Here is a 24,751-nt window from a genome sequence, read left to right on the forward strand (position 1 = left end):
AAATCATCATTGTCACACTCTCGTTATCGTTACAACCCCATGCTCCCTATACACAAAGTATTGGTTTTGATTCAAAATCAGTCATTAATAAGCCCAGCGCTAATAAGTCGATAATCACATGGCTTTTAAATATTAACGCTCATGTTCTAGCACAGATATATATATATTCCATTCATAAAAATATTTGTGGTGATTTACAACACCAATTAATCAACAAGTCTCTCAGCCTTCCAGAACAGCGAACCTACGGTTATATGAATATGGGTCTATGGACCAGAAAGAGGAGATAGAGATCAATGGAAAGTATCCATTGAAGCATTATAAAGATCCATGGGGGAAAGGAAAACCAAGAAATTTTCAGTCCCTTTGTTTTGGTACTAATGGAGAATATAAATTATTTACATATCTTATAGATTTATCGTATCTTTTCTTAACTTGGTCTCCAAAACAATACTTCTTTGTAGAGTTGTATATATACTCGACTTCTGGATACGAAGGAATACACAGAAAATTCATTATTCAATCTCTTCTTTATTTATCATGGTATCAGAGCAGGTATAAAATCTTTTGATTTGATCCTGGTTTTGTGACATAATTTACGATCTCTTTATTGAACCTGTTTTATTTTTTCTGTGACGATGACCAAATACAACAAAACGATGGTGTCTACGAAACCGACAACGATGGAGATTCAACGATGAACGATTTCTCCATACGACTTGACCTCGAACGACAATCCCAGAAGCATCATATCACGTCCTCTCTTGAGAGGAGATAACTACGAAGAGTGGGCCATCAACTTGGAGACGGCTCTTTACTCACGAAAGAAATTTGGATTTCTCTATGGCTCCATCAAAGCCCCAACCGAAGGATCACCAGATTACGATGATTGGAAGCCAATCAATGCATTGATTGTCTCTAGGATTAAGATGACAATCGAACCGAAGCTGCTGTCCAATATCTCACACAAGCCACTAGCACGAGATTTGTGGGAACACATAAGAAAGAGATTTCGTGTTACCAACGGACCTCGAGTACAACAATTGCGCAAAGAACTTGCAAATTGTCAACAAGTTGGGATGAGTATTGAGGCATACTATGGAAAGCTTACGAAGATTTGGGATTGTCTTGGATGTTATCGACCTCCGCTGAGCTGTACATGTGGACTTTGCACATGTAATTTCGGTGCCGAAGAAGAGAAGAGAAGAGAGGAAGATAAGGTTCATGACTTTGTGATGGGACTTGACGAAGAGGTTTATGGAATGGTGAAATCTAACCTTCTTTCTCAAGAACCGTTGCCTACGCTTGAGTAGGTTTACTTGAAGGTGACACAAGATGAGGATGCTCAGTTGAAGAAAAAGAATCCAGAAGAAAAATCGGAGAACATGGCATTTGTGGCCCACAAAAGCCAAAGTATCGAGGAGATGACAGAGACGTTGGAATTGTCTGTTCAAACTGTGGACGAACAGGACATCGATCTGAGACTTGTTTTCAAATCTTGGGATTTCCGGAGTGGTGGGGTGATAGACCACGAAACCGTGTGGGTCGTGGAAGAGGAGTCGGACCATCAACCGGGATTTCACGAGGAAGAGGTGGAGTTGCTCGTGCAAACGTGGCAAGAGTAGTTGGACAGACCAACATTTGAGTGGCAAACGTGGCGGTCACGGATGCAGAGAGAACAGCTGTGTGCGGACTCACGGACGAACAGTGGCTCAGTGTTAAGTGTGTGATGAAGGCTGCGGCCATTGGAGCAGACGAACAATCATCGGGTAAGTTGCTTTCTCCTTCTTGGATAATAGAAAGCGGAGCGACTCATCACTTGACTTGTAAGAAAGAGATTCTTACGAATTTAAGAACATCGACACCAACACAAATAATTTTGGCTGATGGACGGACAGTGGTAGGAAACACAGTTGGAACAGTTGTATTAAACTCTCATCTACGATTGATTGATGTGTTCTACATAGAAAATCTAGGGTTTGATTTGATATTGGTTTCACAGTTGATGGAGGAAAATAATTGTGTTATACAAATGTCTGTTCCATTTTGCGTTGTTCAGGACCGCACTACGAGGATGCTGACTAGGATAGGTAGACCAGTTGGAGGTTTGATGTACTTTCAGAATATGAAGATAGTCGCAACGGCAAAGGGTCAAACAAGTCAGTCTGTGGAGTTGTGGCATAGGCGTTTGGGACATCCATCTTTGAAAGTAGTGCAAAAGTTGTCTGGTTTTGGTTTTATTAGCAATAGTAGTGATTTATCGAATAAGGTGTGTGAAACTTGTATCCACGCAAAACAAACCCGTTGTCCTTTTCCGTTAGCAATAATAAGACTTCAGAGATTTTTGAAATGATTCATTGTGACGTTTGGGGTCCGTATAGAACTACGTCATTCTTAGGAGCAAGATACTTCCTCACCATAGTTGATGATTTTTCTCGTGGTACTTTGATTTATCTTATGAATGCAAAGAGTGAAACTCCGACAAAATTGAAATACTTTCTTGCTTTGGTTAAATGACAGTTTGGGAAGGAAGTTCGAACGATCCGTAGCGACAATGGCAGTGAATTCATGTCATTAACGACATATTTTTTAGAGGAAGGGATCCAGCATGAGACATCGTGTGTTGGAACACCACAACAAAACAGTCGGGTGGAGCGAAAGCACCGACACTTACTTAACGTGGCTCGAGCAGTAATGTTTGAGGGACACTTACCGGTTAAATTTTGGGGAGAGTGTGCACTTGCAGCTGCATATCTGATTAATCGAACACCATCGATGGTGATGAATGGCAAGACATCCTATGAAGTGTTGTATGGAAAACAACCTTCTTACGATCATCTTCATGTGATAGGATGTGTTTGTTATATACGTAATCAAGATAATAAGGGTGACAAGTTTGTAAGTCGCAGCAGGAAATGTGTGTTTGTAGGCTATCCTCATGGAAAGAAAGGGTGACGTGTGTTTGACTTGGAAAAAGAAGTTTTTTTTTGTGTCACGAGATGTGGTGTTTCGTGAAGACACCATTCATTTCCTGTCTACAAAAAGGAGTATAACTGAAGATCCTTTTGCTGATAATGCACATGCGGCTCTCACAACTGATGATGATCAAAGAGGTCTGGTGGGAACTGATCTGATGGTAGTAACTAGTGAAAATACGAATGTAATTCTTGATAGAATTGAAGTGTCTCTGCCAGTGAATATAGAATCGAATGAAAGCGATATTGATCACGTTTCTACTGATAATACTGAAGAAGATGATGATATTGAGCAGCACGCCAGCGACACTCCTGCACAGTTACACGTCACGGCTCCTTTGCGTGTTGGTGAACGGGAACGCAAAAAGCCTGGGTATCTTAAAGATTATGATACCAATTTCGTTTGTGTAGACTCCGGCAAGCCATATCCTATTGCAGCTGTGGTTTCGTGTAGTCGGTTCTCTGAAAATCATAAAGTGTTTCTGGCCGCGATCACTAGTGCGCATGAACCACGAAGTTTTGCAGAAGCAATGAAAGATGATCGATGGAAAAATGCAGTGGGTAGTGAAATAGGTTCACTTGAGTTAAATAAGACATGGACACTTGAAGATCTTCCAAAGAACAAAAAGGCAATTGGTTGTCAATGGGTGTTTCGTATAAAGCATCGTTCCGATGGGACAATCGAACGGTACAAAGCGAGACTGGTGGTGTTAGGAAATCGACAAGTTGCTGGAGTAGACTATGGTGAAACTTTCGCTCCAGTTGTTAAAATGACTACGGTTGGATCCTTTCTCTCTATGGTTGCAGCTCGAAACTGGGAAGTCCATCAGATGGATGTACATAACGCATTTCTTCACGGAGATCTCGAAGAAGAAGTGTATATGACGTTGCCACCTGGATTTCCTTCACGCAACGATGGTAAGGTATGTAGACTGCAGAAGTCGCTGTACGGGCTAAAGCAAGCTCCACGTTGTTGGTTTGCCAAGCTTGCGTCTTCACTCGAACAATATGGTTTTGAACAGTCATTTGCAGATTATTCTCTTTTTATCTACAAGAAGAATGGAGTAGAAATCAGGGTACTTGTTTATGTGGATGACTTGGTCATCACGGGAAACACAGTTCAAGCGATAGAAGACTTTATAAAATATCTCAGCACATGTTTTTACATGAAGGATTTAGGTGTGTTAAAATATTTTTTGGGTATCGAAGTTGCAAGGAGTCCAAAAGGGATTCACTTGAGTCAAAGGAAATATGTACTTGATATCTTGGCTGAGACCGGATTGTTGGATTCGAAACCGATATTCTTTCCTCTTGAACAGCATCATCGACTTGGTTTGGCAGTTGGTCCGTTTCTCTCAAACCCGGAACAGTATCGACGTCTAGTTGGTAAATTGATTTATCTTGGTGTTACTACACCCGACCTAGCATACTCGGTGAATATCTTATCACAATTTATGAGTGCTCCGCGAAAATAACATTGGGAAGCTGCTATTCGAGTTCTTCATTATTTGAAAAGCAGCCCAGGCCAAGGAATATTGCTTCGTGTGAACAGTGATCTTCAAATGTATGGGTGGTGTGATTCCGACTATGCAGGTTTCCCAATGACACGACGATCTTCGACTGGTTGGTTTATTCAGCTCGGACAGTCACCAATCTCTTGGAAAACAAAGAAACAAGATGTGGTGAGTCAATCTTCTGCTGAAGCAGAGTACAAAGCAATGGCTATGACGACCAAGGAGTTGAAATGGCTGAAAAACCTCCTTTTAGATTTGGGTGTAGTTTTGACGCAACCGATGCGGCTTTACTGTGATAATAAAGCTGCTTTACACATTAGTGCGAATCCGGTTTTTCATGAAAGAATCAAACATATCGAAAAAGACTGTCACTTTATCCGAGATGAAATCAAGTCGGGCAACATTGCCACAGCTTATGTCTCCACAACAATACAACTTGCGGACATTTTTACAAAAGCTTTGGGACGACGAGAGTTTGATGAGTTTCGGGACAAACTCGGTATTTTGGATCTTCATGCTCCAGCTTGAGAGGGGGGTAATGGAGAATATATATTATTTACATATCTTATAGATTTTTCGTATCTTTTCTTAATTTGGTCTCCAAGACAATACCTCTTTGTAGAGTTGTATATATACTCCACTTCTGGGTACGAAGGAATACACAGAAAATTCATTATTCAATCTCTTCTTTATTTATCAGGTACCACACGAACACGAATGTAATTGTTACCATGCACATTAATTTGCATGTACATATATGCATATACATGTGACTGCGACTGTTTACGTGAGAGTAAATTATAAACACACAGTGTGTTTCTGCGTGAGAAACAGATCGTACATTTCATATATATACTCAAGACTTCGCCGTTGCTTCAATCCGACGTCTCGTTCCACATGCAATTTGCATCATTGCTTCGGTCCATGCCTTTTTTTTTTGTTTGGAGTTAAATTGTGACCTCTTTTTTTTTTTTTTTTCTTCAATTACTGAATTATTTGTAATAAATTGACATATGTAAAAGAAAAAAAACCTGAAATGTCTGAAACTACACATGTCATAAAAATGGTTCCAGTTACAATTTATAATATTATTTGTATGGCTGTAAAAACAAAACTAGTTATATACTTACTTATATATACTTCTATTAAACATTGATTATAAAGATAGGGACTACGGAAAAATAATCACCCTAATTACATATCTTTGAATTTAAGTATTTAACATTAGAAAAAATATAGAAAAATAAAAAATTAATATATGTCGAAAAAGCCCATTTGTTTCTTAACCATGGTTTCTAATAACTATACAGTATGTCATAAAACTAAAAGCCTCCTATCCAATAAGAAGTCTAAGCCCATTTTCTAATGTACAAAGAAATAAACGGTTGCCCTAGATTTCGATTATTTTTCCTGTCAACACACACATACGTTTTCGTCTCGTTCATTATTCCATCAATGTGGTCTCCGGAGACTACGACGAAGAAGAAGAAACCGTCGCCAACGCCACAATCGATCACAAATCCATCACTTCCTGATGAATTAATATTGAGCTGCCTTGCACGTGCTCAAGATTTTACTATCCAACCCTCTCCCTTGTCTCCAAGAGCTTTCGATCGCTCCTAGTTTCGCATGAGCTTTACAAGGTTAGAAATATGACCAAACTCTAACCAATGACACTAATAAGTTAAGGAAATCATTATCAAAAAAAAAAAAAGAAAAGAAGTCAAGAGGGTAAGTTTTGGTTTCAGTTCAAATCATGCATTCTAAAGGAAATCAGAACAGTTTACTCGCTTGAATAGTCTGAATACTTCGTGTATTGAATCAAAAGAGAATTACACCTTTTATAGAAGCATTACAATAATTGAAAGAGAAACTGCAGGAATGAAAACGGAAATAGACTCTAACAGAGTTTACTTATTCAAATCCTAAAAACTCGTTTGATTTATTCATCTTCACTTTGTCAAACCCAACAAATTCCTCCCCTTAAACTGAAATGTCTGCATCAGTTTAATTCTCCAACCTTCTAACTCCAAGAGACCACCTGAGCTTCTCATACTGATCAAGCTTGATGGGCTTAGTCATAATGTCTGCAGTTTGATCATTGGTTCCACAATAAACCAGCTTCATAACTCCATCATTCACCAGGTTGCGCAAGTAATGGTACCTCACATCAATGTGCTTGGTTCTCCGGTGCATAACTGGGTTCTTTGACAACTTGATCGCTGAGCTGCTGTCACACATGATGTCCATGCTTCCTTCACTCAACAAACCTAACTCTTGCAGAATTCCTTTTAGCCAAACACAGTGACATGCTGAAGAGGTTGCTGCTACGTATTCTGCCTCAGTGGAAGATAATATGACAATAGCTTGCTTCCTTGAGCTCCAACATATAGCTGCTCCATTCAACAGGAACACATACCCTGAGGTACTTTTTCGATCGCCAACATCACGAGCGTAGTCACTATCTGTGTATCCCACCAGATTCATGGTTGGTGATCTCCCATAGAAGACTCCAAAATCCAAAGTTCCCTTTAAGTACCTTAGTACTCTCTTCGCTATCATCATGTGTTCTTCCCTTGGATCTGCCATGAAACGTGCAATCAAACACACTACAAACATCAGGTCAGGACGTGTTACCATAAGATACATCAGGCATCCTACAAGCTGCTTGTAGAGCGTTGCATCAACTTTATTGCTCCCCTCCTTCGTGATGACAGTTTCAAGAACAATTGGATCTCTGACAAAGTTGCAGTTCCCCATCTTGAATCTCTCCAAGACCTCTTTTGCATATTTCTTCCGATTGATATGAATCCCAACACTACTTTGATGAACCTCCACTCCAAGAAAGAACTTCATCTTCCCCATGTTAGTCATCTCAAATTCTCTTTGCATTGACGACTTGAACTCAGAACATAAAAGCTCATCATTTCCAGTGAATATCAAATCATCAACATAAAGACTTACCACCAAAAACCCCTCCTTCTTGAAATAACTTTCAATCCTGCTGAACCAGGCTCTTGGAGCTTGTTTTAGACCGTAAAGAGCTTTTCTCAGGCGATAGACTTTATCCTCCTCCCCTACTCTGATAAACCCTTCAGGGTGTACTACATAGACCTCCTCTTTCAGCTTGCCATACAGAAAAGCGCTTTTAACATCAAGCTGATATACAGACCAACCTTGTTGAGCTGCTACTGCCAAAATGCTCCTTATTGTATCCCAACGAGCAACAAGCGCAAACACCTCTGTGTAATCGACTCTGGCAGTTTGAGAATATCCTTTTGCTACCAAACGTGCCTTGCACTTCTCCACTTTACCTTCCTCATTGAACTTTGTCTTATAAACCCATTTAACACCAATTACCTTTGCTTGAGATGGTAGCTTGACCAGATCCCACGTTTGGTTTTTCTCAATGGACTGAATCTCCGATTTCATAGCTGCTTTCCACTTCTCTTCCTTTTCAGCCTCATAAAAATTTTCCGGATCATCATTGGAGATATGAAATGCAAAAGTCATCACAAAGTTCATCACATCCTCTTCTTCTTCGTTTTCTTCTCCACTTATGTAATCTTGCATCCAAACAGGTTGTTTCCTTGCTCTTCTTGATGGTTCATCATGCTCGACACCTTGATTTTCTGCCCTTGGAGTCTCAGTTATCTCCTCTATTTCTGCTTCAACACCGTTTTCTGCTTCAACTGATTCAAGCTCATGTCCCTCGTCGTTCTCATCTTCTGCATCTGTCTCATCTCCATCAAAGACACCATCATCTCCCCAAGCCAGACCTCCGAAGTGCTTAAATCCCAATCCCACTTAGCATCTTCTTCAAACACAACATCTCTACTTGTGGTGATTTTCTTTGTGAGTGGATCAACTATGCAATGCGCCTTGGACTCATCACTCACCCCAAGTAAGATGCATTTGTGACTGCGATCTTCGAGCTTTATCCGCTTTTGAACAGGGATATGAACGTGTGCTACTGCTCCAAATACTCTGAAGTAATCGACCTTAGGCTTGATCCCAGTCCATCTTTCTTCAGGAACCTTGTCTTTTATTGATTTAGTGTGACTTCGGTTTAAGACATGGGCTGTCCATCTAGCTGCATCTGGCCACAAATACCTCAGCATCTCCTTCTCAGACAGTAAACAACGGACCATATTCATGATTGTACGGTTCCTCCTTTCTGCTACGTCGTTTTGTTGTGGAGTGTATGCTGCGGTTAACTGCCGCTTTATGCCTTGCTCTCTGCAGAATTTGTTGAAGTTGTCAGACGTGAACTCCCCTCTTCTGTCTGTACGCAACCCTCTAATGACAGTCTTAGCTTCCTTCTCCACATAGCTTTTAAAAACTTTGAAAGTTTCAAAAGCTTCTGATTTTTCTGCAAAGAAGTAAATCCAGGTTTTCCTGCAGAAGTCATCAACAAGTACGAACAAGTAGCGTTTACCACTGTGAGAAATCGGAGTAATTGGTCCGCATAGATCAGCATGAATCAGCTCCAATTTTTCGGTAGCTCTCCACTTGCTTTGCTTTGGAAACTTGCCTCTTTGTTGCTTTCCCACATTACACGTTGTGTACACCTTTGTTTCATCTTTAAGATTTGGCAACCCTTTCACCATTTCTTTCTTCTGCATGAGCTGGATTGATTTGTTGTTCAGGTGACCAAATCTTCTATGCCAAAGGGACTCCTAGTCTTCCTCCTCCACCTTATGACAGCTCTCAATCAAGGGTTTCTTCATAGCATAAGCCAGAAACATTCGGTTTATTGTCATTTGTGTCTCCACGATTAGCCGTATCTGACGATAGTATATCTTGCACACACCATCCTTGAACAGAATTGTCAACTACTTCTCCTACAGCTGTCCCATACTCAGCAGATTGTTGGTGAGGTGGGGAACATAGTAGGCGTCTGTTATTACTTGTGTGATTCCTTCCACCTCCATTCTGATATTCCCTTTTCCTTGAACAAACATCCTTGAGCTATTTCCCAAACGAACAAAATGTTTAAGGCTCTCATATGTAGCTCCTCCACAAACCAAAAATTTTCTCCAGTCATATGATTTGAACATCCGGAGTCAACGAACCATACTCCTCTTTCTTCTGCATTACTCATCTCAACATGGGCCATCAAAAGTAGCTCCTCCTCTTCATCAAACTCCGCGTAATTGACTCTTTTCTCCACACTATGACACTCGAACAGATAGTGACCCATTTTTCCACATCTGAAGCAGTTTATGGTTGATCGATTCACAAACGATCTGCTTCTTCCTCGTCCTCTGTCACTGCTTCTTCCTCTATGTGGATTCCATCTTCCTCTCCCTCGAGCACTCCTTGGCTCATTCTCCACTTGCAGAACCTGCTCTTCACTTCTCTTCTCAATCACCTTACTTTCATGGATTTGTAATGACGCTTGGAGCTTGTCAACGGTAAGACAATCGATATCTTTCGACTATTCGATAGAGCAGACCACGAAATTGAAATTTTCTGCGAGACTCCGAAGGATCTTTTCAACAATCTTGACATCATCGATGCTTTCACCACAATTATGCATGTCATTTGTTGTCTCCATGATTCTCCCAAAGTATCTGGCCACACTTTCTCCAGCTTTCATCTCCAAGGTCTCGAAAGTTTTTCTCAGCCTTTGAAGTTGTGCACGCTCCACTCTGGCACTCCCTTGATGCTTGACTTTCATTGACTCCCACAATTGTTTCGCTGTCTCCTTCTGTGTGATCGTCTTGAGAGTCGTCTTGTCAATGGACTGAAACAAGTAGTTTTTGGCTTTAAGATCTTTCAGGTTTGCTTCATCAAGCGCCTTCTGTTGGGCTGGAGTTGGTGTTTCAATGCTTCTTAACTCTTCAAACCCTGGTTGAATGATACACCAGTACTCCTTGGATTTGAGAAGATTCTCCATCAGAAGGCTCCAGTGGTCGTAGTCTCCATCGAATTTTGGTACAACAGGTGCGGTGAAATTTCCAGCATCTCCCATTCTCTATGTGATGTTTTTCCTCTCAAACACTCACTATGTTTTGCTCTGATACCAGATAAAGGAATAGTCTGAATACTTCGTGTATTGAATCAAAAGAGAATTACAGCTTTTATAGAAGCCTTACAATAATTGAAAGAGAAACTGTAGGAATGAAAAATGGAAATAGACTCTAACAGAGTTTACTTATTCAAATCCTAAAAACTCGCTTAACTTATTCATCTTCAGACTTTGTCAAACCCAACATATTCTCCTCCTGCGCATTCTACCCAAAGATCTCTTCTAGTGTTTGGACTTTGGATTGGTGGTCTCACACGTGGCGCAAGGCTCCAAGCTTGCCAGTGGAGCCACTGTCATTTTCTGCCAGCGTCCTTGATCGAAAGATATACTTAACAGGACGCTACAGAGATGGTGATTCTAAATAGCTTAAAGAAATCGTTTCAAGTGTTCGACACATTAACACAAACTTGGGATCCTGAGCCCATACCTTGCATAAAAAAAAAACGGCAAAGTTTACTCCCAAACTGTGTTTTAAAAGGCGAGGCCTAGGCGCGCCTAGGCTCAAGGCGAGGATAGTCTCATGATTCACCGCCTCTAGTAGCTGAGGCGAGGCTATAAGGCAAAGGCGCTCGCTCCTTAGACGCCTTGACGTGAATCTCGCTTCGGAGCTTTGGCGCCTATTGCAATAAGAGGTAACAATTGTTAAAAATTGATATTTATTTGCTTTATACTGTTCCGAAATATATGTATACGTGATTTGATTGCTAAAAAATAAAAATCCTATTAGAAATCGTGTATATAAACTACTTTTAACGTATCCAGCCTCTTCTCACATCTCCAGCCTTTTTCTCGACTAGATTTTTCTCCATTCTCCGTACTCTAAATTCTTACTCTTCTTTTTTCAAACTCCTCATCATGTCTAATCCTACTAAGCCAAGAGATCCAGCATTAAAATACACGACTCCAGTTTCGGGTAAAAATGGTAGCTTTATGTGTATCTTTTGTAAGAAAGTCACAATTGGTGGAGTTCAATGTGCAAACTAGTTAATGATAGTGTGAGGGAAGAAGTGAAAACTTTCATGCTTAACAAAGCTGAAGTTAAAGCCACTACTCAAAGGATGCCACCACAAGCCATTATATACGATGTGGGAGATCAAGATGAGGATGAAGGTCAGCCTAGTCAGCCACCTTCCAAAAAACGTAAGGGTCCAATGGATAGGTATGTTCTTACAACTCCTCATGATATCTTGAAAGGAAGAAAGGACAGAAAATAAGTTTTTGAAAAATCTGATAAGGAACTTAGAGACAAGGCATGTGCTTCTATTGCTAGGTGGTTCTATGATGCAAGGCTTCTGTTTAATGCAATTACTTTTGATAGTTTTAGAGAAGCACTTGAATTAATTGGTCTATATGGGTCTGGCTTTAAACCACCAACTATGTATGATCTGCGGGTTCCTTTCTTGAAGAAGGAAGTAAAAGAAACAGAAAATCTGATGGTGGAGCACAAAACAGAATAGGCAACTAAAGGCTGTTCAATCATGTCTGATAGATGGCGTGATTCTGTTGTCCAAAAGGACATTATTAACTTTCTTGTTAACTCTCCAAATGGATCAGTTTTCATCAAATCAGTTGATGTTTCAACAGATGTTAAAGATGCTAATTTGCTGTTTGATAAGCTTGATCGTATGGTGGAAGAAGTTTGGGAATCTAATGTTGTCCAAGTGATAACGAATAATGCATCAAACTATGTAAAAGCTGGTGAGTTTGTTACTTTATAATGTTCTGTTTTTTTCTAGTTTTTTTTCCAAATTGATACTAACAAGGCTTTGTGTTTTATTACTATTGTAGGCCAATTGCTAATGGCAAAATGATCACATTTGTATTGACTTCCTTGTGCAGCCCACTACATAAATCTCATGTTGGAGGATATAGGAAACTTCCTTCGGTGAAATTTGCAATCAAGAACTGCATCTACATGAACGACTACATCTAAAGTCACACTTCTCTTGTGAATATGATAAGGAAATTTACAAACCAAGCAAATCTACATATATCAACAATTACTCGGTTTGCTACATCATCCATCACACTTGCACAGTATCACAAGCTGAGGAAAGAGCTTGAGGAGTTTTGTAACTTCTGAAGAATGGAATGATTCAAAGTGGCCAAAGGATTTATGAGCAGTGAATGTGAAAAAGTTCATCATGAGCGACAGATTTTGGTACAGCGTGTTGTATGCACTGAAGTTAACAGGGCCTTTAGTTAAGGTTCTTAGGTTGGTTGATGAAAGAGAAAAAACCCAGCTATGAGGTACATTTATGAAGCCATGGATAGGGATAAGAGGCCATTGCTAAAACCTTCAATGAGAAGGAGGAACAATACAAATATGCATTTGCAATCATTGTTAGGTGTAACATCCGCGAACCGGAATCCCGGTTTAAGGGATGCATCGATCGATGCACTATGTGCATTGGTTGATGCAAGGTCAGTTTTTGTGCGGACAAGTTAAGTGAAACACTGCGTTTTGGGTTAAGGAAAAATCCTTAACTCGAGTTTCTGTCTCATTATTCATGTTTTAGCCGCTTTTGAGAGAAAAGAAACAGAGAAAAGTGTTCTTAAAAGTTCTTGAGGATTTTGGGAGATTGGAAGCTGTTCTTGTAGAGATCTGTAGCTGGGATCGTTGTAGGAGCTTCATGGAAGTGTTTTCTTGGTTGTTTAAGGTTCAAAATCGTCTTGGCAATGGTAAGTGCATGACCATGGCTTATCTAAGCTGGAGATTTCTCTGATCTGTTTGTTTATGTGTTGTTTAGCTTGTTAGAGTGTTATTTCGGACGTTAGGAAGCTTTCTTGTGGCTTGAGATCAAATTTTATGTTTGTAGGAACGAAGATCCGGCGAGAAGTTTCGGGGGAAAAACGATGCTCGGCATGTGCATTGGTCGATCCAAATGCGAGAACGGTGCGTTAACCCTAGGGTTTTCGTGATATGTCGAGCACTGTGAGTGTCGGTCGATGCAACCCCAGTTGGTGTCGGTCGATGCATGGTTGGTGTCGGTCGATGCAGAGTCCTGGTTTGTTATTGTTGGTTGTTGATTGTTGGTTGATGGTTAGAGAAGTTTCTATTTCTTGTGTGTATAGCATAGTAGATGAGAGGATTGCCTTACTGAGTATTTATAAAATACTCATGCATTGATTTTTGTGTTTGTGGTGCAGGTAAAGGTAAAGTGTGATCGTGGAATCAAGGCAATGAAGAGGAGGATGTTCTAGTGGCTCGCTTGGTTGTCTAGCTTCTGTTAGGTTGATAGAGATGAGTATGAGACCACTAGTTGTAGAATATTTATTATTACTATTATTATTATTAATATTTATTATTTATTTAAAAAAAACGGGTCGGGTCATTTCAGTTTGGTATTAAAGCCCTTACGGTTCTAGGTTTGGATTCGCTAGGCTTTGTGTTGTAGATGTTTGAGGATTTACATGCTTTGATTGATTATGTGAGTTAGTCAACTGTGTGTGGCATGAAGTCCTAGAACATCCTCTTCGAGCCTACTATGTGATTCTACAGTGAGTTTATGTTTCTGTGTTCAGTTTAAATTGCTTGCTTAGCCTTCTGTTCATGGTAGTGCAGATGGTTAGAGAGGTTGCTGTTGATGGTCGTGGTTGAGGACGCGGTCATGGTCGTGGTTGCGGTCGTAGTTGTGATAGGGGCAGAGTCCCCACATTTAGTGATACTGCAGACCAGAGTGCGATAGCTGAGGGTGTTGGCGAGTCGCAGGGTATCCGGGAGGATTCCATGTGTGTGGCCGGAGGGGTCAGTGTTGGTGCTCGAGTGGCCAGTGATGCTAGGGTTCCGGGTGTGGGAGTCACAGCGGGTGGAGTTCTTGGAGTAGATATTGCGGCCTTGTTAGCACAGGTTTTGGAGCGGTTGCCAGCAGTGGTACTGGCTCAGGCTCAGATAGTGCCACCAGTTGTGGCGGAGGAGCGGCAGCGAGTGGCTACAGATGCGGAAGCGTATGATTGTTATATGTCTATGCTGAGGGAGATGCGTGGCCTAGATACAGTGCGGTTTCCGAGTGGTACAGGTTCTACTGCGGCAGATGCGTGGAGGACGAGTGTGGAACGTAACTTCCAGACTCTGAGATGTCCTGAGGAGTTTTGGGTGGAGATAGGGGTCCACAATTTGATCGGTGATGCTCAGGAGGGAGATGACTTGGGCTGACTTTGTGGAGGAGTTTAACCGCAAGTACTTTCCAAGAGAGGCATTGGACCGTTGGAGGTGTAGTTCCTTCAGTTATCTCAGGGGACGCGGTCAGTGCGGGAGCTGGACTTGGAGTTCAGTCAACTTCTATCCTATGGAGGTCGGGCTATGGAGTCTGAGGAGGTCCATATCATGCGGTTTATAAGGGGTCTTCGTGATGACTTGAGGGTCTATTGTAGTGGACGGAGTTACACTACGCGTGTAGAGTTGGTTAAGACTGTAGCGGAGATTGAGGAGGATATCTGGGCACAAGCAGTGACGGTTAGTCCAGCGATGCAGCCTAGGAAGGCTCGGCATCAGGGAGGTTCTAGCAAGGGCGGCAAGCCTGCGCAGGGAACCAAGAGGAAGTGGGAGGCTACGCAGAGACCGAGTGGTGCAGGATGCTTCGGTTGTGGGAGCATGAATCACAAGGTAGCTAGCTGTCCCCAGAGGAGTGCTTCGACGGCAGCGGTTCGTGTTTGCTATCATTGCAGGGAGCCTGGGCACATCAAGCCCAAGTGTCCTAAGTTGCAGCAGATGGCAGTGGCAGCGGTGCAACATGTGGTGCAGCCTGGAGTGCAGCAGGTAGCACGGATTGAGCATGCGCCATGGATTTACACGACTGTCGAGACTGGTGGAACCAGTGCCAGGGCGATCACATATACAATTTCTGGTACTTAAACTTTGTGAATTGTGGTAGGTTCAGATTTTATGTTTGCCTGTGTTAAAGTGTTAGGTTCTCAACACATGAGGTTTTTGTAAGGACCTTTTTGGTGGGAGGGTTTAAGTCCCATGTTATGTTTGATTCTGGAGCTACTTATAGCTTCATTACTCCGGAGTGTGCAGAGAGTGTTGATATCAGAGGAGGTTCAGGGGAGCGTACAAGAGTTGTCAGAGTTGCGGGAGGCAAATTTCTGAGGGTCATTGGACGAGCTAGGGGAGTTGATATTCAGATCGCGGGAGAGTCGAGGCCATCAGATTTGCTTATCAGTCCAGTGGAGTTGTATGATGTTATTCTTGGAATGGATTGGTTGCATCGGCATATGGTTCATCTAGATTGCCATCGGAGTAGAGTGGAGTTTGAGCGTCCAAGAGGGAAATTGGTTTTTCAGGGGATTAGATCGACTTTGGAGAGTCTCGTGATCTCGACAATGCAGGCTGGGAAGATGATCGGGAAGGGCCTTGAGGCTTATTTGGTTACTATATCGATGCCAGAATCAGTAGGGCAGTCTACAGTTAGCGATAGTCAGGTCGTTGAGGAGTTTGAGGATGTGTTTCAATCATTGCAAGGATTACCACCATCTCGGTCATATCCTTTTACGATTCAACTGGAACCGGAGACGACGCCGTTTTCCAAGGCTCCTTACAGGATGGCTCCAGCAGAGATGGCAGAGCTGAAGAAGCAGTTGGAGGATCTGTTGAGCAAGGGATTTATCCGTCCTAGTGTATCACCGTGGGGAGCGCCGGTGTTATCCGTCCTAGTGTATCACCGTGGAGGATCTGTTGTGCATAGATTACAGAGGTTTGAACCGGGTAACTGTGAAGAACAAGTACCCTCTTCCCAGGATGAATGAGTTGTTGGATCAGTTAAGAGGTGCTACTTAGTTCTCCAAGATAGATCTGGCGTCGGGTTATCATCAGATCCCGATAGATGAGGCATATGTGAGGAAGACTGCGTTCAGAACGAGGTATGGGCATTATGAGTTTTTGGTGATGCCGTTTGGTTTGACTAACGCGCCAACAGCGTTTATGAGATTGATGAACAGCGTGTTTCAGGAGTTTCTGGACGTGTCTGCTATCATTTTCATCGACGACATCCTGGTATTTTCTAAGAGTCTTGAGGAGCATGCAGTGCATTTGAAGGCATTTCTGGAGAAGTTGCGGGAGCAGAAATTGTTTGCTAAGTTGAGCAAGTGCAGTTTTTTGCAGCGTGAGATGGTTTTCTGGCTCATAATGTTTCTGCAGAGGGGGTTTCTATAGATCCGGAGAAGATTCAGGCTATAAGAGATTGGCCTAGACCGCAAAATGCCACAGAGATCAGGAGTATCCTTGGTTTGGCAGGTTATTACATGAGGTTTGTGCAGGGCGTTGCAAGCAAAGCATGCCCTATGACTAAGTTGACATGGAAGAATGTTCCTTTTGTATAGTCACAAGAGTGTGAGGAGGGCTTTGCAAGCCTGAAGAAGATGTTGACTATTACGCCAATTTTGGCTTTGTCAGAGCAGGGAGAACCCTATGTGGTTTATACAAATGCATCCAGAGTTGGTTTGGGGTGTGTGTTGATGCAGCATGGGAAGGTGATTGCCTACGTTTCGCGGCAGTTGCGGAAGCATGAGGACAACTATCCTACTCATGATTTGGAGATGACTGTTGTAGTCTTTGCTCTGAAGATTTGAAGATCTTATGTTTATGGTGCAAAGGTACAAGTGTTCACAGATCATAAGAGCATGAAGTACACATTCGCTCAGCCCGAGCTGAACTTGAGGCAGAGGCGGTGGATGGAGCTGATGGCGGATTATGGTTTGGAGATAGCCTATCACCCTAGTAAGGCTAACTTGGTTGCAAATGCTCTGAGTCGGAAGAGGGTAGTTTTGGCTCAGGAGCAGGATATGGAGTCTCTGGTAGGAGAGATCAGTGCGTTGAGGTTGTGTGCTATTTCTCAGAAACTGTTGGGTTTGGAGGCGGTTGATAGAGCAGATCTTCTGAGTAGGGTGCGGTTGGCTCAGGAGAAGGATTTGAGGCTGGCGAATGCCTTTAAGGATGTTGATTCAGAGTATCAGTTCTCAGATAATGGTACTATATTGGTGCACAGGCGGATTTGTGTGCCCAAGGATGAGGAGTTGAGACAGGAGCTCTTGAGGGAGGCTCATGCAAGCAAGTTCTCTATTCATCCAGGAGAGACTAAGATGTATCGTGATTTCAAAAGGTACTATCACTGGGTCGGGATGAAGAAGGATGTAGCTAGTTGGTTCGCGAGGTGCGATATTTGCCAGCTAGTGAAGGCTGAGCATCAAGTTCCAGGCGGGTTACTGAAGAGTCTACCCATTCCCGAGAGGAAGTGGGATATGATTACTATGGATTTTGTGGTAGGATTGCCAGTGTCTCGGACTTTTGATGCTATTTGGGTCATTGTTGACCGGTTGACTAAGTCGACATATTTCTGGCCATTCAGAGGACTGATGGAGCAACGGTCTTGGCTAAGAAATATGTGAAGGAGATAGTTAGGTTGCATGGGGTGCCAGCGAGTATTGTGTCTGATAGGGATTCTAAGTTCACTTTGGTGTTCTGGAGGGCATTTCAGGCAGAGATGGGCACTAAGGTGCATATGAGTACAACTTATCATCCCCAGACAGATGGACAGTCAGAGAGGACGATCCATAAGTTGGAGGATTTGCTGAGGATGTGTGTGTTAGATTGGGGTGGCCATTGGGCAGATCACCTAAGCCTTGTAGAGTTTGCTTACAACAACAGTTATCAGGCGAGTATTGAGATGGCTCCTTATGAGACTTTGTATGGGAGTCCATGTCACACACTGTTATGCTGGACTCAGGTGGGGGAGAAGAGCATGTATGGTGCTAATTTTGTTTAGGAGACCTCAGAGAAGATTCGGGTTCTCAAGCTGAACATGAAAGAAGCTCAGGATCGGCAGAGGAGTTATGCCGATAAGAGGAGGAGAGATCTTGAGTTTCAGGTGGGAGACATAGTGTACCTCAAAATGGCCATGTTGCAGGGTCCAAGTAGGTCATTGTCTGAGACTAAGTTGAGTCCAAGGTATATGGGTCCATTCAGAGTGATTGAGCGGGTGGGACCGGTAGCATATAGGCTTGAGTTGCCTGAGGTTATGCGTGCGTTCCACAAGGTTTTCCATGTGACTATGTTTCAGAAGTGTCTCCGTGAGGATGATCAGTTGTTGGCTAAGTTTCCTGAGGATCTTCAGCCTAGCATGACTTTGGAGGCGAGACCAGTGAGGGTTCTCGAGAAGAGGATCAAGGAACTTCGGAAGAAGAAGGTTCCTTTGATGAGAGTCCTATGGGACTGTGATGGTGTTGAGGAGCAGACTTGGGAACCAGAGGCGAGGATGAAGGCAAGATTCAAGAAGTGGTTTGAGAAGCAGGTCGCAACTTGAACTTGTCTAGCCTGGCCCCAGTTGTAGTCCGTGGCTGGAGCAAGAATGGAGTATTCCAGCTATCTCTCTTGTTTACTTGGTCGCTTAGGGGTGGTTGGTTGTGCGACTAAGTAACAAGATGAGGTGGTGTTTGGAGTACGAAATTTCCGTGAGGCGTAGTTTGAAGGAAAGTTTCCTGGAATAGAAGTTTCTAAAAAAAGGAAAGTTTCCAAAAGTGGAAAGTTCTAAAAATGGAAAGTTTTATGTGAGTTAGAATTTGTCCATTTTTAGTGGTTGTTAGCCTTGGAGAGGCTTGTGTGGCCTTCGCGGTGGAATTTTGAGTCAGTGCACCAGTGTGTGGCGGTCTTTTGAGACATTGTGTGGCCTTTGTGGCGGGCTGTTTAGCCATTATGTGGCTTTTGTGGCGGGCTGTTTAACGAATTGTGTGGCCTTTGTGGCGGGTTGTTTAGCCAATGTGCCTGTTTAGGCGATCTTTCAAGATGTGTGGTCTTCGTGACAGTCCTTCCGGACGTGTGGCCTGTTGAGGCGATCCTTCGGGATGAGTGGTCTTCGAGACGGTCCTTCGGGATGTATGGTCTTTGTGACGGTCCTTCAGGACAAGTGGTCTTTGTGACGGTCCTGTTGAGGATATTTATTTGGCCTTGGTGGCGGTCTTGTTTAGGACATTTTTTTGGTCTTGGTGTCGGTCCTGTTTAGGACATTTGTATGGCCTTGGTGGCAGTCCTGTTTAAGACATTTGTTTGGCCTTTGTGGCGACCCTTGTGGCACGTATATGATCCTTGTGTGGTCATGAGGTATTCTAGTGAGGGGATATGTGGTTGGTAGGACATTGTGATTTTTTTACGCGAGCGACGGAAAGGAAAATTTGTTAGGGATAGGGCTCAGACGTGTTCAGAATTGTTTGCTCGCGACTCTTAGGGGACGTTAGTTCACCTAGTACTACTATATTATGAGACTTTGTGGCTTGAGAGTATGGTTGGTATATCGACTTCGGATGACGATCCAGAGGCGCTGTAGGGTGGCAACCCGAGAGACGAATATTGGACTTCCTTATATATTATGGCATGCGGGCTTAGGCCCGATGAGGAGCCAACAATATGGCATGCAGGCTTAGGCCTGATGACGAGCCAATAAAAATTCAAGGTTAAGGCCTATGAGTAAAGGAAAGTCCAAAAGTCGAGAGCAAATAATGCCTGAAACGTGAGTCTATCGGCTAGAGGTGACCTTTTGTGATCGGTCGGAGGTAGTGCGGGCCGTGGAGACGGTTGCACGGGAGTCCCTGACTGATGGTTGTTTGAGATTCGAGGACGAATCTATGTTGGTGGGGGAGAATTGTAACATCCGCGAACCGGAATCCCGGTTTAAGGGATGTTTTGGGTTAGGGAAAAACGTTAACTCAAGTTTCTTTCTCATTAGTCGTGTTTTAGCCGCTTTTGAGAGAAAAGTGTTCTTGAGTGTTCTTGAGGATTTTGGGAGATTGGAAGTTGTTCATGTAGAGATCTGTAGATGGGATCGTTGTAGGAGCTTCCTCGAAGTGTTTTCTTGGTTGTTTAAGGTTCAGAATCGTGTTGGTAAAGGTATTTGCAGGACCATGGCTTATCTAAGCTGGAGATTTCTCTGATCTGCTGTTTATGTGTTGTTTGCCTTGTTAGAGTGTTATTTGGGATGTTAGGAAGCTTTCTTGTGGCTTGGGATCGAGTTTTGTGGTTGTAGGAACGAAGATCCAGCGAGAAGCATCGGTCGATGCACATTGTGCATCGGTTGATGCAAATGCGAAGACGGCACGGTAACCCTAGGGTTTTCATGCTATGTCAAGCATGCGTCGGTCGATGCAGTGTGCGTGTCGGTCGATGCAACTGTAACTTGCATCGGTCGATGCAACCCCAGTTGGTGTCGTTCAATGCATGGTTGGTGTCGGTCGAGGCAGAGTCCTGGTTTGTTATTGTTGGTTGATGGTTAGAGATGTTTCCAATTCTTGTGTGTATAGCCCATTAGATGGGAGGATTGCCTTACTAAGTGTTTATAAAATACTCATGCATTGCAATTTGTGTTTGTGGTGCAGGTAAATGCAAAGTGTGATCGTGGAATCAAGAAAATGAAGAGGAAGATGTTCTAATGGCTCGCTTGGTTGTATGGCTTCTGTTAGGCTGCTAGAGATGAGTCATAGAATGTTGTTTAGGATTGTTGGTTCTCTGGTTTATGTTGATTGGATTATTAGTTTATGACTGGAATTAATATTGGATAGTGATTATTGGTTATTGGATTATTGATTATTTATTGGTATTGTTATTTCCGCTGTTTGGTGTGTTTGTGGTTAGGTGACTAGTGGGTATGAGACCACTAGTTGTAGAGTATTTATTATTACTATTATTATTATTAATATTTATTTTTTATTAAAAAAAACGGGTCGGATCGTTTCATTAGGCGATGAGATTGTCAACTCCATCATCCTTTGCATGCTACTGGCTACTTTTTGAATCCATAATTTCAGTATAATATAGAATATGGGGTGAACTGTGAGGAAGTTGTGGAAGGTCTCTACAGGGTTATTGAAAAATTGGTTCCTGAAATTGCAACTCAAGATAAGATAGACTCAGAGTTGACACAGTTTAAAAATGCTAAGGGACTCTTTGGGTCGCCCATGGCTAAAAGACAAAGGAAAGTAAAAGCACCAGCTGAGGACGGTCTTCTTATGGAGGATCTACACCAACACTAAGAGATTTTGCCATAAAAGTTCTTAATGTCACATGTAATGCAAGTATACAACTGGTTGTGGGAGAAACTGGAGTGTGTTTCAACATCTCCATACCAAGAAAAGGAATCGATTGGCTCAAGAACGTTTAAATGATTTGGTGTTTGTTAAGTACAATCGTACTTTACAACACCGTTACAAGCTGAAAGACACCATTGATCCGATCATCCTAGAAGATATTGATGATTGTAATGAGTGGCTGGTTGGAAGAATGGATGAGGAGTCTAATGTTGAGTATGATCTAGTGTTTGAAGATGGTGATTTAACATGGGATGTGGTAAGCAGAGCATCTGGAGCTAATGAGCCTAACTATCTTACTAGAAGCAAAAAAAACATCTGCACAGTCCGCAAGTAGAGCTGAGAAAGGGAATAATACAGCCTCAAGCTCCACTCCAGCTCCAATAACATCTCAAAGGTCATCTATAACTCCACTGACTTTGATTGGTGAAGATGATGAGAATGAAATTGAAGAAGACTTCACAGGAGGAGATGAGGACACTCAAGTGGGTGTCAAAGATGTTGAGTATGATGATGAGGAGAATCATGAGATCGATTTTTAGAGTTTTAAGTTTAAAACTTTGTTTGGATTAGCTGTTTTTTTTGTTTTGTTTTCAGTTCCCAGTTTAAAACTTTGTTGGATTGGCTGTTTCTTTGTTTTGTTTTCAGTTTTCAGTTTAAAACTTTGTTGGATTGGCTTTTCTTACTTTTATTTTCAGTTCTCAGTTTTACTATTATTGGATTGTCTCTTTCTATATGTTTCAAATGATCTATATTTTAGACTCACAAATTGTGTTATTATAGCTAAGGGATCAGTGACTAACCTGTACGCTTTTTTTTTGTGTGTAGACTAGCCTCATGCAGCAAAGGCGAGGAGCAATTGGCGCCTAGGTTCAAGGCGAGAGCCAGACCTTCGTAGCCTCACCTCGCCTCTCGCCATTTAAAATACAACTCCCAAAGTGAATGTATTGATGCAAAAATTCACGTGGTGACTGACAAAGAGGTGGTTACTTACAATTCCAAAGACGGTAGATGGCACTGGCCTTGGCGAGGGCTGAGTAAATTAAGCTATTCAGGTTCTTATTGCGAGATAGAGAACGTGTTGTACGCTGTTTTTAACGATGGGTTCAGATGGTTAGACACCAAAGTAGGGTTGTAGAGAAATTTGAATGGTTTGGTAGAATTACCTAAGTTTGCATTTGCTGCTTTTGTTAGATTGGTTGATTATGGTGGAAAGATGATCGTTTTGTGGGACAAGAATTTGCCTTGCGTGCTGTTTTGTGAATCTAAAAAGATGATTTGGTGTGCAGAAATTAAGCTTATAAAGCGCAAAAATAATAAAATTTGGGGGAAAGTTATGTGGTGTAATCATGTGCTTACAGTCCCTATAACATATGAGTTCGTGAAGGTTCTTGCTGCTACTGTTTGATTACTAGTCACAAGGCTTAAACATTATATTTTTGGTAATACTATTTTTATTTGGAATGCCTACACTTTTTTTTGGTGTATGCAACTATGATGAATGATTTATCTTTTATTTCACATATCGTTTCACGTCACTAGCTTGTTGAATAGACTGAGTTTTCTTAATTGCATTCCTAGAGGCAACACATTTTAAGAAGAATGAAAAGAGTCGTCCGACTAAAATAATAATATTTAAAAACAAAGACCCGTCTCTTGCATTGCATTGCATTGCAACTAATGAAACTTCTTTCAATTGATTGTATTAACTGTATACGAAATCACAACTAATGATAGAGCTCAATTCAGCAGTCTTTTGAACTAATTAAGGAGCATTTCTAGCACATAGCTTCCATCCGACCTCGGGTGTGGAGTGTGATTGTGTGAATGTTTATGTAAAGGATGATTTTATGGAGTTGAGAAGAAGACATATAACTACACCTACAAACCTTGTCTAGCACTACAATGAGTAAATTAATTAGATTCTATAGGGTCTTATTTCTAAGTGATCAAAATATAATTTTTGCTAAAAAAAAAGGACTTAAATAACCAACTATTTGAGACAACAATAAATAACTATATAGACGCCAACAAAAAAGAGCTAATAAATATGATGTTGTTTTTTGAAAAAAAAAAATATATATATATATATATTTCTGTATAACATGAAAAAATAGTTGTTGATAGTATTCAATATCTAACATGATCTTTCTTTTTTTTTTCACTTCTAACCACAATAAACATACATACACACACATCATTAAGGAACAGCTAATATGTAAAAACAAATTATTTGCTAAAGAAATCATATTAGAAAGTCATGTTTGTCCCACATGACCAAAGGAGGAGCTTGACCCCAATGTAATGGTGAAAATGTAATATGTCCAATGCGCAAATAATACATGCATGTTATTGTATATATGGGCATTCTTGACTGAGAAAGGGAATAATACAGCCTCAAGCTCCACTCCAGCTCCAATAACATCTCAAAGGTCATCTATAACTCCACTGACTTTGATTGGTGAAGATGATGAGAATGAAATTGAAGAAGACTTCACAGGAGGAGATGAGGACACTCAAGTGGGTGTCAAAGATGTTGAGTATGATGATGAGGAGAATCATGAGATCGATTTTTAGAGTTTTAAGTTTAAAACTTTGTTTGGATTAGCTGTTTTTTTTGTTTTGTTTTCAGTTCCCAGTTTAAAACTTTGTTGGATTGGCTGTTTCTTTGTTTTGTTTTCAGTTTTCAGTTTAAAACTTTGTTGGATTGGCTTTTCTTACTTTTATTTTCAGTTCTCAGTTTTACTATTATTGGATTGTCTCTTTCTATATGTTTCAAATGATCTATATTTTAGACTCACAAATTGTGTTATTATAGCTAAGGGATCAGTGACTAACCTGTACGCTTTTTTTTTGTGTGTAGACTAGCCTCATGCAGCAAAGGCGAGGAGCAATTGGCGCCTAGGTTCAAGGCGAGAGCCAGACCTTCGTAGCCTCACCTCGCCTCTCGCCATTTAAAATACAACTCCCAAAGTGAATGTATTGATGCAAAAATTCACGTGGTGACTGACAAAGAGGTGGTTACTTACAATTCCAAAGACGGTAGATGGCACTGGCCTTGGCGAGGGCTGAGTAAATTAAGCTATTCAGGTTCTTATTGCGAGATAGAGAACGTGTTGTACGCTGTTTTTAACGATGGGTTCAGATGGTTAGACACC

The 24,751-nt window shown here is 41.7% G+C and overlaps 3 pseudogenes across 1 annotated transcript; 2 read left to right on the forward strand and 1 right to left on the reverse strand.

The window, feature by feature from the left end:
* The first annotated feature begins 683 nt into the window (after positions 1-683).
* LOC147941539 (uncharacterized) lies at positions 684-1,625 on the forward strand (annotated as a pseudogene).
* Positions 1,626-9,199: 7,574 nt separating this feature from the next.
* Positions 9,200-10,466, reverse strand: LOC147941540 (uncharacterized; annotated as a pseudogene).
* Positions 10,467-11,494: 1,028 nt separating this feature from the next.
* LOC147941541 (uncharacterized) lies at positions 11,495-22,905 on the forward strand (annotated as a pseudogene). The gene is made up of 3 exons (XR_015561996.1): positions 11,495-12,221; positions 12,312-12,871; positions 21,248-22,905. The product of XR_015561996.1 is annotated as an uncharacterized LOC147941541 (transcript).
* Positions 22,906-24,751: the final 1,846 nt, after the last annotated feature.

Source organism: Camelina sativa, chromosome 7 (assembly GCF_030686135.1).
Source record: "Camelina sativa cultivar CO46 ecotype springtype chromosome 7, ASM3068613v1".
Classification (NCBI taxonomy): Eukaryota; Viridiplantae; Streptophyta; class Magnoliopsida; order Brassicales; family Brassicaceae; genus Camelina; species Camelina sativa.